Here is a 19,733-nt window from a genome sequence, read left to right on the forward strand (position 1 = left end):
GTATAGACTATATTTTGGCATCAGCGCATGGTCCATTCAGCTGGGGACTGGCTCAATTTCATCCACGAACCTTCTCCGACCACTCGATGATGTCACTCGAGTTCACGCCATCCGACGTGATAACACCAGGTCTCAACTGGAGATTCAAGCCAGGTTCACTCGCAGACTCCGTGTTCGCAACAGAGCTTCAACAAGAAATCACGTCATTCCTAGAGACAAATCAGGACTCTGTCAGCTCTGCCAGTGCCATATGGAAAACGCTGAAGTGTTATATCCGCGGAGTGTGCCCGGCAAAAGAGAGTAATATTCTAAAACTAATCTGTCGTTAATTGACCTGTTGTGAACTACGTTTAAAAGTACTCGTATTCAATGACTCCACCTCAAATGAACCACAGACCCAGGCAGATCTAAAGGAAGAATTGCTAAAGTTCAATGAAACGGCTGAGCGCGAACTAAGGTTTCTGGGACGTAGACATCAGATCCGTCAATATGGTGAGAACCAGAAACCGGGAGCACTGCTAGCCCGTCTACTAACAATTGACCAAAAACCTACATGAGTGGAACGTATCAAAGACACAAACAGAACCCTAGTCTACACAGAGGAAGGAATAGTCAATGTGTTCCGGAACTTTTATCAAGACCTGTACAGCTCTAGGGCCAACATAGATCCCGAGGCACTACGAGACTTCCTCAACGATACAGAACTGTACTGGGTTGACAGTGACCTGCGGGAACCCCTAAATATGCCCATAACACAAGAAGAAATTCTAGAAGCAATCAAACACCTCCCGAATACCAAAGCACCCAGCCCTGATGGGCTCACAGGACAATTTTAGAAAGCCCATGCGGTCATCATAGCCCCCCTATTGCTCCGTGTCTACGAAGAGTCCTTGGATCGGGGGATTCTCCCGCCCACACTGTGCGAAGCAAGGTAAACCCCCTGAAGACTGTGCATCATACAGATCGATCTCCTTGATCAACTTGGACAATAAGATTCTCACCAAAATACTAGCATCACGCCTGCTCCCTCTCATGCCAGTACTGGTGCTTGGTGATCAGGCCGGCTTTATCCCAGGGCGCAGCACAACCTATGGCATCAGGAGACTATTCGGCGTCATAGAAGCCCTCGAGCGAACACAGCAGGCCATAGCTGTACTGCTTGACGCCGAGAAGGCTTTCGACTCTGTTGAATGGCCATACCTCTTCGCAACGTTAAAACAAATGGGACTGGGGAACTTCTTTATCAAACTGATTTCATTTCTTTACACCGAAACTCGCTCCTATATCACCCTAGATCCCAAAGTATTAATTTAGAACGTGGGACCCGACAGGGCTGCCCCCTGTCGGCTCTCATCTTTGCCCTAGTGATGGAACCCCTGGCCTCAAGGCTAAGATCCCACCAACTGCACAGAGGTCTAACGTTGGGCCCCCATAAACGAGTGGTCTCCTTATATGCTGACGACATTATGCTATTCGTTCAAGACCCTCAAACTAACCTCAATCCCATATGCGGGAGGTGATAAAGTTTAGCCACATCTCAGGCCTCAAAACCAATCATTCAAAATCAGTAATATTCCCACTAACCACGGGTACCACTAAGTTCGCAGACGATCACAGCTTTAAATGGGAAAACACAAAAGTCTGATACCTGGGTATCTACATGTCCCTCAACTATAATGATATATACAAAGATAACTATGGGACAACACTAAGCTCCCTGCAGGAGAGGGTTCAAAGATGAAAGTCTCTCCCACTAACACTCTGGGGCAGAACCTCACTGACGAAAATGGTTATTCTCCCCAAGCTTCTTTATCTATTCACTAACATACCATTACTCCTACTAAGTTCCTTCTTCCAAAAAATCAAAAGCCTCACTCTATAATTGCTGTGGGCGGGGAAGCCGGCTCGAGTAGCCTACACAACACTGACACTGCCAACAAGAAACGGCGGCCTCACACTCCCCGATATAGAGAACTATTACTGGGCTGCCCAGCCACAATTTTTAAGTCATTGGTACACATTACACTTCATCCGCCCACACGTACAGGTGGATCGAGCTCTCGCATCCCCCAACCTGCTGAGAGCGGTCATCATAAGCCACATCCCGGTACCTCACAACACAATGAACACAGTCCTATCCACCTACACAATCTGGAAGAAGATTGTGCGAAAATACGATATTACCATAAGGTTCTCACCCCTACTGCCAATTAAATTCCTCCCAGGCATCCCCCTAATGGCCGAAAACGTATTTCTTGTATGACTAGACAAACTCAACGTCCATTCCTTTGGAGACCTCTTCCCCGAGGGCACCTTCATAACCCCACAGATGGCTAAGGAGAGGGGAGGCACTACTTCGCTTGACACCTTCCTCGACTTTAGGCTATGTTACACCCTGCAGGCCCTGTTCCCTTCGTTTCCCAAACCACCAGTGACATGGGACCTACTACATAACGTAATTCAAGCAAAAGGTGAGGGGAGACTAGTGTCATTGTTATATAAATCCTTACTAACAGACACCATATCTACAGATCCCCGAGTGAATCTAAGCTGGGAAACTGCCATTCAAACCACAATATCAGATAAGGATTGGGCCTACAGAGAAAGTTGCTATAAATTCCCGCCTTAAGCAAATTCATTTTAATTTTGTGCATCAAACCTATTACACTCCAGCCAAAAAACACAAGCACCATCCAGAACTCTCGGCACAATGTGAAAGATGCGATGCTCCAAACGCGGACTTCTTCCATCTCGCCTGGGCCTGTGCCAGGGTACACCAATTCTGGACTACTGTTTTACAAGCAACAGCCGCCATGCTCGGGGAGGAGGTGCCCCCACTCCCGATGGTGGCCCTCTTGGGGTTGACCAAATATCTGCAGTCTGCTTCTAGGAAACTACCAGCCCTCCTCCTGGTGCTGGCACGCAGAAGGATTGCCATGACGTGGTGCCGCAGTCCAGCTCTCACGATCGCAGCGTGGAAAAAAGACATTTTGTACTGTCAAGATATGGACACTGAATTCATTAGGACATTACCACTGCACGGGCGACCCCCATATATTTGGGGCCCTTACATAGCATACTTGCTAAACAGTGACGAGACCTCCAATTCTCAAACGTGCAATGCGGAAACGAGATGAATAGACAAGTAATGGCGTTCAGAGCCGCAGGTGGCAGACTAAACTTCTGGGGACAAGCTCATAATGAATACCTAATAGACTGAGTGTCTGAGATGGGGGGAATCTGAGCTGTATAGAATTTTAGTTGAAACTGTTATGATGCACGCGGTTGGTGCAAATGTGTATATTTGTATGTGTAAATCCCAAAAATAAAGTATTTTAAAAAATAAAAAACTGCCTACCAAGGTAAAGAAAGGGTGTGCTTTATACTCAGAACACAAGGAGGTGATTAAAGATCTAGGTTCCTCAATCTAGGTCAGAGGAGGTGCTGTGTGGAAGAAAGCTGTTTTGAGAAGGAGTGGATCTATTGCTGAAAAGATATGAGAAGGAAGGGAGGTGTTAGAAGGGGCTTGGTTCTGAGCTCTCTCAATCAGGGTATTTAACTTATATATAGTTGCCAAGTGCAGGGGTCTCTGACCAGCTGTGTGGAATGTGGAGCGCCAACATGTAGATTCTGTATTCCAACTTGTGTCAGTTGAGAGCCATTCCCCTGGCTGGGGGCCGTTACTGAGGTGTACTTAATAAACTGATATTAATTACACTTATTTGCATGTGCGTCCCTCACTTACCTCATAACATTCACCCAGCTACCTTGTGGAGAAACTCAGCATTTCCGGTGGACAGCGCACCACTAGAAAACAGGACACGCCCAGACTTGAAATCTGCTGCCGTAAAAAGGAAAGGACCAGAAAACAAGCCTTCTCTGCCCACACCCCAGTTCTATGGAACATTCTCCCCATCAGCTTCAGACTCGGTTCCTATATTTCAGAAAAGAACTCAAGACCCACCTCTTCAAGTATTCTCTCTGCCTCAACACCAAGGCTATCACATCCCTCCTTGCGCCACCTGACTCACTAGTTGCTACTCGGCACTCACCTCCTTGCCACCAGGTACAGCTGTACCCCTCCTCTGTGCCCCTCTGTAACCCACACTCCGCTGTATATCGGTTCTGTTGTTACATCTTAAAAAACGCTCTGTTATGCATCTGTACTATTGTCAGTTCTAGAGTTAAGGGAACTTGAGTAGGGTTGAGTGTTGTGATGAATCTGGCGATAGCATCACTACTTTCCCTGAGGCAGCTTACTCCTATCTGGCCAGGGGACGGCAGTGGATACTTGATCCTAACCCTGGCGGTGGTTACATGAGGGAGGACCACCTGGGGAAATGGTGAGGTAGGGTTAGACGCAACCACATACCCCCTGTTTCCTTTTAGGGATATTCCCTCCATTCCCCACAATCTAATGGCATATTTTCATACCCCTCCCCAACCTTTTAGTGGATCTACTTTAATTTTTCCCCAGGATACCAGTAGGAACCACATGCTAGCCAATGGTATGAGTAAGAGAACATGAGCAAGGAAGGTTACTCCTAGTGAAACTCAGAATTCATTTCCCCAATACCTTTTCAGAGGAAGACCCATAACCACTGACACGAGGAAGAGACTAGGAATAGTAAAAAAAATACTCCCAATAAAGCTCAGCCTTTATTCCTCAATACCATGCCACTGACACAAGGAAGAATAGCGGAGTAGTGATGATCACTGGCATCATGTATCAAGTACAACGGTCTAGTTGCTAGAGAAGAAATAGCCTAGCCGGGAAGTTTAAATACAACCCAAACTCAGCTGAAGGAAGTCAAGGCAGTCACAGGAAGGAGAAAGAGCGGAGAGAGCTGCAGATGCGGGTCTGCCTGCCGGTCGGGAACACTGTTGAATACCACACACAGGAAAGACGTGCTGTTGCAAACACCAGATAAGCCTAACGCGACCTCAGGAAGGCCAGAAGCAGGTGCTGGCAGTTTACTGCAGAAAGGGGAACTGCTGAGGGAACCATGCACTGAAGAAGCAAGTATGGTGGCAAGAGTGCTCTTGTCCGGGGGCACAACAAGCCAATTCAGCAGAGCCAACGAAGAAGAAACAATGCCAAAAACAACCGGTAAGCCCCTGGTGGTTACGTTTGAAATTGGATGTTGAATGTAAAGAAACCAGGTAAAGAGGTTCTTTCTAGAAATTGGAACTTTGTCCAGGAAGAAGACTTTTTGATGGATTTTGAACTTTTGTGTGACCACTTCTGAATAATTTAAAAAGACAATGAATATTACCCTTTGAACCTTATAGTTAACGTTTAACGTTGTAACAACAAAACATATTATACTAAAAGAAGGAATCCTTTTTTAAAATATATATTGTGTTATAGAAACTCTGGAAAGTTGCATTTAGAAGTGTGCCCAATAGCCTCCCTAGAAAAGTGAATTTAGAAGTGTGCTCAATAGCCTCTCTGTGGAAAATTGTATTTAGAAGTTCGCCCAGTAGCCTCTCTGTGGAAAATTGAATTTAGAAGGTCGCCCTGTACCCTCTCTGGGAAAGTTGCATTTAGAAGTGTGCTCATTGAAAGAGCATATACCCCATCATATCACACCATCACGCTTACTCTCTCCTTTACATCACCACTCAACTAGAACACAGAGATACTATGACACCATTCGGTATAACTGTTCTCATACCAACATCCGCCGCTTACTCCACATCATTCTATGTAAACACTGCTGGTTTCACACCCCCAGCCAGGCGTTTTCCTCAGGCCTAACGCAGCCACATCCGTTCTGGATAAATCGTGCCAGAACGCACACATTCTCCTGATCTCTCAACCACCACACCTACCGCTAAGAAGCAGCTATTACACGAGTACCGCACGAGCTGCACACATAGCCGGTGCTCACACGCACCTTTTGACTCTCCCTACTCTCTCTACTGATCTGAACTTCGGTTCCCAAGGGCGTTCAACCTACCAGCGCCTTCAGACCATACCAATGGTATATAAGGTGCTATATAAGTGCAAAATAACATAACATAACATAACATATAGTCAGCAGACTTTTCACAAATACATGATATGTAAACAACTACGAAGAAGAAAAACATGAAGAAAATAAAGAACAGAAAAAAGAAAAATTCAAAAATCGTCATCTCATTGTACATTCATTTGTCATTCCCCAATACATTCCGAGTGACCAACAAACTGTCCACAGTTGTAGAATACATAAGAAGGGAAGAAAAAAAAATGCCTGAGGGCTTAATGTTCCCAAGGTTGATCATTTGGCTTAATTCATCTCAGAAAATATAAAACCTACATTACAATTTTATAAAACCCAGAACACTTAAAAATCGTAATAACTCCAGTACCATGCTTAGTTCGTGCCCGATGCCAATCTGTCCCAAAAAGAGAGGGATGTAAGCCACACCTTGTGTGTCTCGAAACGAGAAAAGTGCTTCACTGGAAGGCTTTGGATAGCACTACATTCAATTAGAATGTGGCTCGGGGATTGCATTTGTTGAGAAGTACCCCCGGTCCGATTTAGTTCTTGCCCTGTTATCTCCCCGGTTGGAATACCATTTATCCTAAATCTTAAGAATTCTGTTCTCCATCTGGAATTAGGAGTCTGTGAGAAATATGCCAGGAAAGCTCCTCTAGGCTTATCCTTAATCGAATGGAAGGTGGCGATAATTGAGGATCGCATTGTGTCTACATTGCAAGCCAAGTCGTGATCAAGTATTGCCTTCTTAACACCCGCTGTGTTTACCATTATATTCTTTAACAGCTTATTAATATTTGATAAAATCGTATGCACAATTTCCTGCATTTGGGTCAGCACTGAGGGTGCCCCCAGTTGTAAATGAAAGGCTAGATCTTCGTACAGATACTCCTTCTCTGGCACTAATATCTGCCTGTAGTATAAGTTGAGTCTGCAATCCAAGTGGGCCGTCAAAGATGTTAAACCCAACTCCTACTGCAGTCTGGCCATTGGAGGAGATAATGGGAGGTTCAGTGCTCTTTTCCAAATGCACCCCTCTATTCTCACCCAGCCTATGGACCAGGAGTTGGGGCCTATCTCCAGACCACATTGGATTCTTAGAATTACTTTACTACTGTAAAGTCGAATCAGAGGGAGTATAGAATAACTACAGTACTGTGCGCTCAGTCTCTTCATTTGTCAGCAGAGCTGGTCCACCATACGATCAATCTCTCCACAAATGGGACCATGGACGGGGTAGAGGTGAGCACAAATCCCAAATACTTAACCCCTGGTACCACTGGTACAGATATTCCTTTCAGATACCAGTCAAACCCTAGGACACACTTTCCTGGCTGATGGAGTCCAACTATGTTTGATTTGGCAGGGTTTATAATTAGTTAATTTTCCTCTGCGTATTGACTGAAGGCGTCCCAGCCCGATTTACCACTTCCCAGATATTACATGAGAATTGGCTCCCCAGACATCTAAGCATTGCCTCGCTGTCCCTCTGAAGACGTAGAAATCTATGTGCCCGGGACCACCCTTTGTATGCATTCATAATGGCTTTACGCTATTGTAAATAGCTTGTGGGGGAGGATGCAACTCTTTTAAGAGATCAAATCTCCTTCCTAATTGGCCCTTTCCCACAAATTGGTGGTCTCATCATAATCATGAATATGAGGACTCTTCATGAAAGCTGGGACTTGAGCAGGTACATCCTATGACCATAGAAACTCCTGGATGAATTTGGGGTTATGGAGATCTTCAGACCCCCCTACCTCCCCTTTCTCCAAAACACAGTGCAATTTCCTGTTCAAGACTTTCCCATTCCCTTTGAATTTTGAGATTCGGGTATCCCGCCGAGTTAAACATCAATGATGGGTATACCATCCTGTTCAAATGCAATCTATTGACCCATAGGGTTGCAACTAACATTGCATGGTCACTTAGGGCCATCGGTTTAACTTCAAAGTGATTGCATTGGACAAATAAATTGGCTGAAAGAAAAACATAATCAATGATGGACATTCGCGAGCCCGCGCTCCTGGTAGGAGCTGGCGGGATATCTCAGAGAACGCAACCATTGACCATCTCCAGATTCCATCCCTGAAAGAACTCATCCCAGATCCTCCCGTTGGATTTAGCGTTGCCTTGAATGCCTTGTAGCTCTCTGGCACTAAACTGTAGGAGTTTAAATCCCCAGCAATAATTAGCCCAGCACCTTCATCTGCCGATAATACATTGGACAACAACGATGATAATGAAAAGAGGAAATCACTGAGAATCGAGCTTGCAGGGGTCCAGTACAGATTCGTCAGTACTATGGGTCTAAGCGTTTCCTGAGCATCCGCACTACGGAGATGGGCCAACGTGGCTAAAATACCCAATGCATCAGTTGGAATCTTTACTAAGTCCTGAAAGATGACATTTCTAGTTGCCATAACCCGGCCTCCTGCAGGGCAACCACCGTTGGAATGCGAGGCCAGGTAATCTACGATAGAAAAGCCATCTGTAATAAAAGATTGCAGGAGCCACTTCTCCTGGAGGAGCACTATATTGTAGGCACCAAAAATGTTGACACCCTGTCTTTTAATCACAAAACTACTGGAACCCTGCATATTCCAACACAACAACGATATCCTCCTCCCTACCTAGAGTGCATCGTCTGTCAGACCAAGCTGTGAGAAAATCTGGGAGATAACCTGTGGTAACAGGGATATTACCTTAGTCTGTGAATCCTTTTGCCATCCCACCACGGCTCTACTGGATGACCCCTCCCCCTCCTGAATGTTACAGACTCTCAGGGCAACTAACTCCTCATGGGAGTCAGCCCGTGGGGTTTCCCCCTGGTGTGATGACACCCCAACCAGGGCCGCACTTGGGAGGGTTGATGATACCATATATCCCATTATTTTTAACTCTTCTCCCGCAGCCCTTAAAGCATCCAGCCCCAGGCGAGATTTTAAACCAATCTCTACAACATCTGTTCTTGAATCAAGAAGAAAGCATATGTAGTCTATATTCAAAGTAGAAAATAGATAGTGTTCAGGATTGGATCTAGTAATGGCCAACGAGGGTCGTCCAGTTCAATACACACCTACCCTTCCCTCCCGGGAGTTGTTGCAGCCACATTCGGGGGAGAGCAAAAGGCTTCGCATCAGACCTGCTCTCGGCCACCCTCACCGAAACTGACTGTTGGCTCCCCGTCCCACTTGAAGACCAGGATTCACGGTCATCAGGGGGCCACCAACACTGGCTGCTGCGCTGGCCAAGACCTCTGAGCCTGGAGAAGCCCCTCCCTCTGCTTCTCCAATCGGAGTTACACAGAGCCTCTTTCTTTGATTTAAAATTGTTGCCAATTTAATAGGGCGCACAGCGGGACTGTGCACTGCCCCCATGGACAGGGTTGTAGATGGAGTAACGCTGGTGCCAGAATCAGTCTGTGTTGAAAAATCCCATGCTTTCTGGGGGACCCGCAGGAAGTGTACTTCTTGGGACACTTCTGGGGTATGGACATTTATGCTCTCTGAATGTGATTCTTTCATATTCCTCGCTCTTAATCTCCTCATGAATTTGCGGGTCCCAGAGTTCATCTTTTTAGATTTTGGATTTTTTGGCTTAGGGGCCGCATCCTCCCCCGGAGAAATTGACCTATTTTTATTTTTTTATTTTGCTTTTCTTGGTGTGGGAGTCAAGACAAACTCACCACTGGCCTTCTCTCCTCCCTTGAGGGCCTTACATTTATCTTTCCCAGAGCCCTGATCAGTTTGCAATGGGTGGTACCCCCTCCACTTTCATGTGGAGGTCCCAATCCCCTGTCCCCCAAAGAGCTGGGCATGGAAGTATCCTCCACTGGCGAACCAAGCCCATTAAAATACTCCTTGTCCACAAAGCTATTGCGCGTTAGATGTCCAAGTCTTATGAATTCCTCCATTGTTGATTCTGATGGAGGAGTGTCATCAAAATCGTCTTTCATGGCTTCCTCATCTGTGTACATATCTGGGAAGCCCCCTTCCCACAATGTGGTTCTCGCATTGGGTCCAGACAAGTAATTCTTTAAGAAACACTGAACATACTCTATTGTTACGCTCACCTGGTCTCTGCGGGGCACGGTTGCAGCCCTCCCTGAACTTGAATCACCCCCTTCAGGCCTCTCCCTCAGTGGAAAAGCTGTGAGCAGTGGTACGTGGTGATACTGCTCCTGCGTGGAGATAAGAGTGTGTAAGTGCGCCAATCTGTGATTGATGTACCTCTCGAACCCTTCACCCCAAAGTACGGTTTCTGTGAGCATACGCCGGCCCATAAAGCTCACCTGTGAATTATGAAAGATAAGCTCTCCGTCCTGCTACTCCTGCTACTTCTGGCAGGGGCGCATTGAATGGGATCTAGTTCCTTCACTGATCCCTGATAAGGATTAGTCCAGTCCAGCTGCGACCATGCTTCTCCTTATGATTGGTAAGTCTTGCTCTTGTGATTCTGTTCGTTCTTTTTTAATGTCTTTATATGTTGCTCCTATTTATGCCCGCAATAATGTCTCTCTTCTGCTTTCTTCCCTTAGATGGAAATGCGGCCTCAATGCAGCTGTGAGACGCGAGATGCGGCCGGATGGAAGATGGATGCTGCTGCAATGTTCGACAGCAGGTAAGTGATGGTTTAAGGAAAAGCGCAAAGTATGGCGAAGCGCAACCTTAAACTGACTGTTTTTTCAATGTCTAACCTTGTCTTCTGTTTTTCCTTGCAGGCGCTGCTGTCGACGATGGAGAGTGTCATGCTGCGGTGCCAAGATGAAGATTTCGGCATTCCGGAAAGTGTAAATATGAATATTTGGAGAATAAATCCACGACGACTAATATGGTGTTGTATCCATTGCAGGGTGGAAGATCCGTGATGAAGTCCATCGACAGGGTATGCCAAGGTGCTGGCGGTACTGTTAGGGGATATAGTAAGCCAGCGGGGTTAAGTTTCTGAGACTTGTGTTGTGCACAGACACCGCAGGTTTCAATAAATTGGGCAATGTCTTTTGGACAGGTTGGCCACCAGTAGTTTTGTTTTACCTTAGCCTGAGTTTTGGCTATTCCTGGGTGTCCTTCCACTAATGAATCGTGGTAATTTGTGATGATTTGCTTTTGCAGTTCTTGGTCTTGGACATATAATCGTCCTTGGAAATACGGTAGATTGTCTTCGATGGTGTACTGGTCACCTTTTAACAGCCATTCCTGTTGTGTTGGTTGATCCATCAGGGATTGCCAATTGGTTCTTTGGTCATCCACACACGTGGTGGCAGCGACTCTGGTTTGAATCCTTTTCTCAGGAATTATGGCTACGGGGTCAGATGCTGTAAAAGCCTCTTTTTCTTCACTCGTCCCATTGCGTACTCCAGGACTATAAGTTTCAATGTAGATGTAGCTACTGTTCTCCTCCTTTGTTAGTATGACCTTGGCTTTCCTGTCACGAGTTGCCTCTGCCGAGTTTCGATGCAGCCGTCTCTTCTCATTTTGCTAAATATGAATCTTTCTCATTTGGCTTTTAGTAACCTGGGTCGATTCTGCTTTTGTGCAAAGTAGAAATATACTTATAATACTGCGCTTCGTTTGAGGTAGATTATGTATAATGGCGCTTGCCACACTATTCTTCTACTAAGCACAGCAAGCTGCACTGTTTTCTTAGCTTTCTTGCGGTTCCAAGCATATTTACAGGCGTAAACTTGGTCAATATCTTATCTTGCTTACAGCTTTAAAACTCTTTGCATTTTGACATCGTTCTTCCACTTTAGGTTCATGATATCCTCATTCATGGCATTTCGTCTCTGTGTGTCAGTCTCTGGTTGTTATTTCTTCTATCTGCAAGTCAGTCATGGTCCCTATGACGTCACCATTCGTCTTCCATTAAGACCTTTGTGGTTTCTTCCGGGACTGTACTAAGGCAATCTACTTTTCGTTTCATTTGTTGGTAGGTTTTTCTTAATGGATACCTTACTGTCCATGGTTTTCTTGATATTGGTACTTCAATGGATGCTGTTCTTCTGATAGGCACTGGGCAGAGCCCTACTGCGGCTCTCTGCTGGTTTATTTGCTCATCATACGTCACATATCTTGGTGTGAACGTTCCTGGAACTTCAAAAGTGACGATTGGAGTGAGGCTTTATTTGGGACCGCCTCTAGACTGGGCATTGGCGTTTCTCGCGTTCTGTTCTTCTTCTTCATCAGTTTTGTCTGTTGCCCCAACTGTTTTCTTGGGTGGTTTTACCGGGCAGTCACAGAGGAAGTGACCTGCTTGTCCACAATATAAGCAAAGCTGTTGTTGTCTTCTTTTTTCCCTTTCTGCTTTGGTAAGGGGACTTCATAATTCACCAATTTGCATTCGCTCAGACTGTTCATGTGGTTTAGTCTGATTCTCACGAGGTTGTAGGTAAACTGACCGTCCCTCTGATCTAGCTCGATTTATTTTTCCGATTCTGCAACCTATGATCGAGTTGCACCGTAAGGTCTATGTAGTCTGCACACCTCACAGGGGGATTCACTGCTTGCGCCAACACATCCTTAACTTCTCCACGTAACCCTTGGTAAAAGAGTGTAGCCCTCTTCTCTTCTGGCCAGTTTGTCTGGGCTATGAGATGATTGAAGTTTGCAATATAGGTTAATAGATCTTGACTCCCTTGTCTGAGTGACAACAACTCGTTGTCCAGAGCTTGTCCTTGAGTATGACGGGCAAACAATTTCTCCATCTCATGTTGGAAATTCCCAAGTTCCGGAGTAAAGGGTCATCTTGATTTACCAAAGGTATAGGCCAGTCCGCCACACTACCTCCTAAACATGAGAGTACAAACGCCACTTTGGCTTGGTCATTAGGAAAGGCTCCTGGACTGCACAAGAAATGAAGGCGACATTGGTCATAAATACAGATAACTTGTTTGGGTCGCTGATGAAGCGTTCGGGAGGGGCTAGAGGCACTGCTCCTGGAAGAACCACCTGAACCGGTGTTGATTGTTGTGGTGTGGAAGAATGAGAAAATGGGTCACTCCAGGCAGTGGAACCTGTCCTGCTTGTGCTTGTAGCATTTGTCTTGTAAAATGTGTCCGTTCTTTCTTGAGTTACAATACGATCCCTCCGTAATGCAATGGTTTCCTTTCTTGAAGCATGTACTTCAGACAGTAATTCCCCTAGTAAGAGGGCTAACTGATCTGTTTCTGAAGTTTCCATAACGCCCAGGCAGAGATTATTAGAGGCTTCACGTTCTGTTACACTCACCTGGTCTCTGCGGAGGCGTTTTGCCACGGTTGCAGCCCTTCCTGAAATTAAATCACCCACTTCAGGCCTCTGTTACGCTCACCTGGTTCCCACGGGGACGTCGATCTGGACCGGCCTGGTGCCACGTAGAGCCGAGATGACTGACTGGACACCCCCACCTACTTCGTTTGTCGGCTCGTATGAATATCTTTCTGCAAAGGAGAAAGGGAATTAACCTCCCGTAAATCGAGCGTTAACCCACCTTCCACTCCCGTTGTCTGCCCACTGACCACTCCCGATGTTCCCTCTTGTTCTCACCTGATGGTTTAGAAAGGTGGGCTCTCCATCCTGCATCGAGCGCAGGGGGCGCATAGATGACCAGTTACTTCACTGGCGTGGAGGAATTGGTGAGTTCCAGTATTGACTCTAGGATCCAATAGTTTGTAAGAGTTCAAATGTCTGATCTTCACTCTTTCCGATTCCTTGTAGGTTACCAACTTAACCACCACAGAGAGTCCAAAGGGCAGTTGGTGAGAGTCAGGTAAGTCTATAGTGGTTTTCCCCTTAGGGGCAGGGGTACGGCGATGATGCAGAGTTAACTGCGCCGACCCGATATGAGGTGAGTTCCCCCTGCGGTAAATCAGGTAAGTCTTTGGGGGGTAGCTTGTAATGTCCAGTGGGTTCCCCTTAGGGGCCGGGGTGCGGCGGTGATGCAGAGTTAACTGCACCGACCCGAGATGAGGTGAGTATCCCCCGTGGTAATCCGGTAAGTCTTTGGGGAAGCTTGCTGACTTGTCCTTTTGTTTTCCCTTAGCTCACCTTGTTGTTCTTGTCTCCCTGGGTGTAGGCGAGCGGCCGGGAGATGCTGAAGATCGCGATGGAATGTGGAGATGCAGCGAAGGCCGGTGAGTTCAGCGCGGCGCCGTGAGATGCGAGGCAACGCACGTGTGACTTCTTGCTTCCAGCTCGAGTGCGTGATGGATCAAGGACTCAGGTAAGGATTACGGTGATGCTCCTGTTCTAACCTCTTCTCCTTCTTTCTTCTTATTTCTAGAAGCTCCGGGCTTGAAGCTGGCGTGGCAGAAGACTGGAAGCTGCTGCAGGCACGGTGAGCGTTACGCTGCTGGATGCAGAATAACGCGAAGCATGTGTGGCTGTCCGGGCGTGGTTTAAATAGCATAGGAAGAAGTCCCAGGTAAGTATTCTTCCACATCCCCCACCCGAGAAAAAAGTAGTCCCTTAAGTAAATAGTCCCTCCTAAGCCCCATTTGGCTTGTGGCTTCGTGCAGCATGGTCTGCACCAGGTGAGTATGCAGCATGGTCTGCATTAGGTAAGTTTTCTGAAATGAGCCTGGCGCCCGTGGCGCCAGGACTGACTTCATCCTTATGAGCCTGGCGCCATAGGTGCCAGGACTGCACCCAAACAGCCCCTAACTGGGGTTTTTGGGCATGCTCTAAATGGCATGATGCCTGCTTCCGGGGTTGCTGGGCCTGGTCTGGCTTCCCGGGGGCAGGCATCATGACAGCACTCCCCCTCAAGGCCCCTCCTAAAGTCGTTCTTCCCCCTGGCCTTGGTTTGTTAGGAAATTCTCGGTGGAACCTCTTCACTAATTGAGGTGCATGCACGTGGTCACTAGGTTCCCAAGACCTTTCCTGAGGACCGTAGCCTTTCCAGTCGATTAGATAAAAGATTTTTGATCTCACTTTTTTTGAGTCCAAGATGCTCTTAACCTCAAATTCGGGCTCTCCGTCTATGAGGATGGGGTCCGGAGGTTTGGTTAGTCTTGTTCCTGGTTGTACTGGCTTCAAAAGGGATACGTGAAAAACGGGATGAATCCGCATATGAGCAGGTAGGTCCAACTTAACAGCCACCGGGTTAATGATGGCCTTGATGAAGTAAGGTCCTAAATACCTAGGGTTAAAGGTCCGTGTTCCCTTGAGTGGGATTTGCTTAGTGGCCAACCATATTTGGTCCCCTATCTGGTATTGCGGTGCTTCACTCCTGTGCAGATCCGCATCTTTCTTGTATTATTCCTTAGCCTTTCGCAAATGTGCAGTTGCTTCCTTAAAGGCTTGTGTAATAACAGTGTGGAGATGTTCCACCACAGGCATCTCCAAGTGTTGGGGCGAATCAAGGTCCGAGGTTCGAGGATGGTGTCCATAGATGGTAAAAAAAGGACTTTGTCCGGTTCCCGAGTGTACGGAATTATTGTACGCATACTCGGCAATCCAAAGAATGTCTTTCCAAGTACCCTCAGACTCAGTGGCGGCTGGTGCGTTTGAAAGCTGGTGGGGCGTAAATTTCCCAGGGCGAATCTAGTAGCGAGCGTGCGCAGCGCGCGAGCCCACCCCCCAAGGGGGTTGCGTGGGGGTTATCCCCCGCGAAATATTTGGAAAAATGGCCTACAAAATGTGCAATTTACTGTCCAAAAAACCCACCGAAATATGAAAAAAGCATTCGGTTTTACACATTAATGGTGGTACACTATTCTTACGTGTGCAAGTGTGATGGTGTATTTTACAGCAGCTTGTTTTGAGAATAGCTGGTACTATGGTGTATGCATAAAGAAATTCATTATATAGTCAGTAATGATGGAAACATATGTTTGTCATGCAGCCGTTACTGGTTGCCCCTGCTGTTTCGGTTGTGACTCGCGCGAGTCATGGGTTTCTGAGGCTCGGAGCATTGGAAAGCAATTTGTCCAATCTTTCAAGTGTTAAGCTGTTTTTGGCTTGATCCTCTAGGCTGAAGAGCATCCTCAGGCTTCTATGCACTTCTGTATAGGTGTGTTACAAATGCCATATCATATCATATAATTTGCAGCAGCTGCCCTCAGCCGAGGTCTAGTCCAAGGAAAATAATGCAAACACTGCCCCTGCTGCTGGTTGGCAAGCTGATGACAAAGCCAGGGGAACAAGGGGCCGAATCAGTGTAATGCAATCAATTATTACACAGATATCCGTAGGAATGATTAAAATGGCGATAGTTGGATGGCAAAAGAAATGAACTCTCAATAATACCCCGGCGACGGCTCTCGCATCTCCAGGCAGCACAAAATGCTGCATTTACTTATTTTTCATCTTCTAAAAACATCCTTGATCTCCCTGCTGTGGAAATCATTGCACTGCCTGCCCATCAGGCAAAGAATCGAATGTATGGCTAATGGCTCTTTGTGGGAGCGGGACCTCCATTCTGCTCACTAATATATATTGGCTGGGCCAACATCACATTTTGTGCGCTGAGGAGACAGGAATCTTTCAGTCTTGGCCCCTGGGCCCCATCAGTCTGCGTTGCCTTGATACATTTCTCTAATTTATTTTCTTAATACCACCATGCATATTTTAATAAAGCTTTAATGCAATCCACGTAAAACCTGCGTCCAGATGCAGTTTGTTCTGCCTGGTCTATGCGCATTACAAATAAATAAATACAATGTCAAACACTGGCACACGGCTGCGAAATAAGGTACAGTAAAGTGTACAAAGAGGGCAGCGTTTCCCTCCTGTTCCTTTGAGAAGTCTCTTGACCACGGATTTAACAATGGGAATAATTCATTTTCACGTAAATGGTAAACTGTGGGGGCAAAGTAAGGTGGCCTTGTCCCAGCCGCGGCCTGCGACCCCTGCGAGTCCCGCTTAATGTAGTGCTAGGCATGGCCACTCACTCCTCTGCTGCCCCTCTCCCCTGCTCGCGCGCTCTATCTCCTCTGCCCATCTCTCCTCTGCTACCACTCTCCCCTGCTCGCGCTCTATCTCCTCTGCTCACCCTTCCAGGCAGCCAGGCCTCTCCCTCACGCTGCCAGGGCTCTCCCTGGTGACTTACTTGTGCCGTTTTATATTTTCGGCATTTTTTATCGAAAAATGCACAAAATATAAAACGGCACATTTTGGATGGAGTCGAGATTCTACGCGGCAGTGGTCCGCACTGCGCAGCAGCACGCCTGCCTGGGCCTTGCTGTCCGCGTGGGCCAAGGCCCTTGGGCCTTGGCCCACGGACGGACCGAGGGTAAAGGTCCAGGCTAGGTGGCCCCGGGCCCGCTACCACCAAGGCCCGCGGGAGACTCACTCGAGTGAGACACAAGGCCCCATGCCCCAATGAGTTGACGGCAGTCAGCAACACTGAAAGACGTAGGCCCTGTCCTACACGTCTTTCAGCGTTGCTGACTGGGCCGGCTGTGGACCATGTCCCCGGGCCCTGGGAAACACAAACAACATGCTGGGACCTACTACTTACCCGCCGGCAAGTCGTGTCGTGGAGCAGGGTCCAGGCCGTCTCTGCTGGGCTGGTGGTGGTCTTCAGGGCCAGGAAGCTGGAAGCTGAGCTTGCGTCGACTCGTGACTCCTGCCGTCGTACCAATGCAAAGATACCGTATGTCAATGGCTGTTTGCCAGCCAATGCAAGGGTTGTCATTGGCTGGCAAACAGCCAATGACATTACTGTGTCCATGCAGGGGAGGGGAGGGGAGGGAATTTCATTGATGACCCGGACCCTAGTGCGCTGTTTACGCACATTTTAGACTGGCGGGGCCACCCCTGAAGCGCCCCGCCAGCCTTCTAATTAAAGGGGCTTACGTAGAGTGCGTGGAGCTACGAGCTCCACGCACTCTACTATTGAAAGAGGAAGACGTAAAATGGGACGCGCCCCGCTATAAAAGCAGCCGGGCCGGCCCTTTGTTATTGTTGCCTTGCCACAGCGCCCCCGCGCTGTTGGCAAAGGAAATGCAAGCTAAACGAGATTCAATCAGAGAAATTCTCAGATTGAATCTCTTTTAGCTTCCTTTCTTTTCTCCTTCTTTTCTGGGGGGGCGGCGCCCGGCCGCCCTATGATAGCAGCCGCCACTGCTCAGACTGATATAGCATACAGCGCAAGTACTGCTCAAGAGTCTGGTTGGTCCTCTCTGTTTGACCGTCGGTCTGAGGGTGGTGACTGGTGGAAAGCCTAACATCTATCTGCGCCAATTGCCAACATTTTCTCCAGAAATGCGAAATGAATTGACTGCCCCGGTCCGAAATCAACACGGATGGAAAGCCGTGTAGGCGAACAATATTTTCAAGGAACTCTTTGGCCAGGACTAAAGCTGAAGGTATCCCTTTTAAAGGAATAAAGTGAGCCATTTTGGAAAAAAGGTCTACAATAACTAAAATGGTGTTAAAGCCATTGCACGGGGTAGATCTGTTATAAAGTCTAATGACAAGGTATGCCAAGGAGTTGGTGGGATATCCAAAGGTTGTAATAGTCCAGCAGGTCTTTTCTTTTGACTTTTATTTTGGGCGCAAATGCCACAAGACATGACAAACAATTTAATGTCTTTGCGCCAGGTGGGCCACCAGAATTGTTTCTTAATTTTGGCTTCAGTTTTTGCAATACCAGGATGTCCTTCCAGTAAGGTGTCATGGTACCGGGAAATGACAAGTTCTTGTAGTTCCTTTTCTGGCAGAAATATCTGGCCTTGGTAATAAGGTAAATCATCGGTGACAGAATACTCTGGACCTTTCTTGGCCCAGTCCTGTAAGGCAACTGAATCAAAGAGCTGGTGGATCTTTTCTTGAATGTCCTCCAGTGAATGTATGGACGTCAGGCCAAGGATCCTTTGTTCGGGAATTATGGGTACTGGTTCTAAGGCTATTTCTGTTTCTCCCATTCCAATTCGGGACAAGGTGTCTGCTTTACCATTTTTACAACCTGGTCGATAGGTTATTACAAAATCAAACTCGGCGAAGAATAATGCCCAACGGAGTTGGCGCGAAGATTGGGCCTTAGCTGTCTTTAGGTATTGCAAGTTTTGGTGATCGGTGATGACCGTGATGGTATGTCTGGCACCGAGCAGATAGTGCCGCCAAGCCTTGAAGGCGGACTTGATGGCTAATAGCTCCTTGTCGGTAATGGCATAGTTTAATTCGGGAGCCGAAAACTTCCTTGACCAGAATGCCACTGGATGAAGCTGGTTGGTTTCGGGATCCCTTTGGGAGAGCACTGCTCCCATGGCTGAACTGGATGCATCCTTTTCCACTATGTATGGAAGCTCAGGGCGCGGGTGTCTTAATACAGGGGCAAATGTGAATTTTGCTTTTAACTCTTGGAAGGCGTTTTCAGCTTCCTCTGTCCACACAAAGCGTTTATTTTTTTGCACTAGCGTTGTAATGGGATGCACAATGTGTGAGAAGTCCGGGATAAACCTGCGGTAGAAATTGGCAAAGCCAAGCATGCTTTGGACGCCTTTGACTGAAGTTGGCGAAGGCCAATTAAGAATTGCATCCACCTTACGTGTATCCATCCTGATTCCTGTCGGGGTCAGAATAAATCCAAGGAATTCCACTTCCGTAGTGTGAAAGACGCACTTTTCCAGTTTAGCATATAGTTTATGCTGGCGTAACTTCTCTAGGACTGCTCAGACGTGTTTTACATGATCAGATTCTGATAAGGAGTATACTAAGATATCGTCGATGTAAAAGACCACACAAACATCGATGAGCTCTCGGAGGACATCGTTCATGAAAAATTGGTAGGCTGCTGGTGCATTGCATAGTCCGAAAGGCA

The sequence above is a fragment of the Ambystoma mexicanum genome, chromosome 3p (genome assembly GCF_040938575.1).
Source record: "Ambystoma mexicanum isolate Mex_15411 chromosome 3p, UKY_AmexF1_1, whole genome shotgun sequence".
Classification (NCBI taxonomy): Eukaryota; Metazoa; Chordata; class Amphibia; order Caudata; family Ambystomatidae; genus Ambystoma; species Ambystoma mexicanum.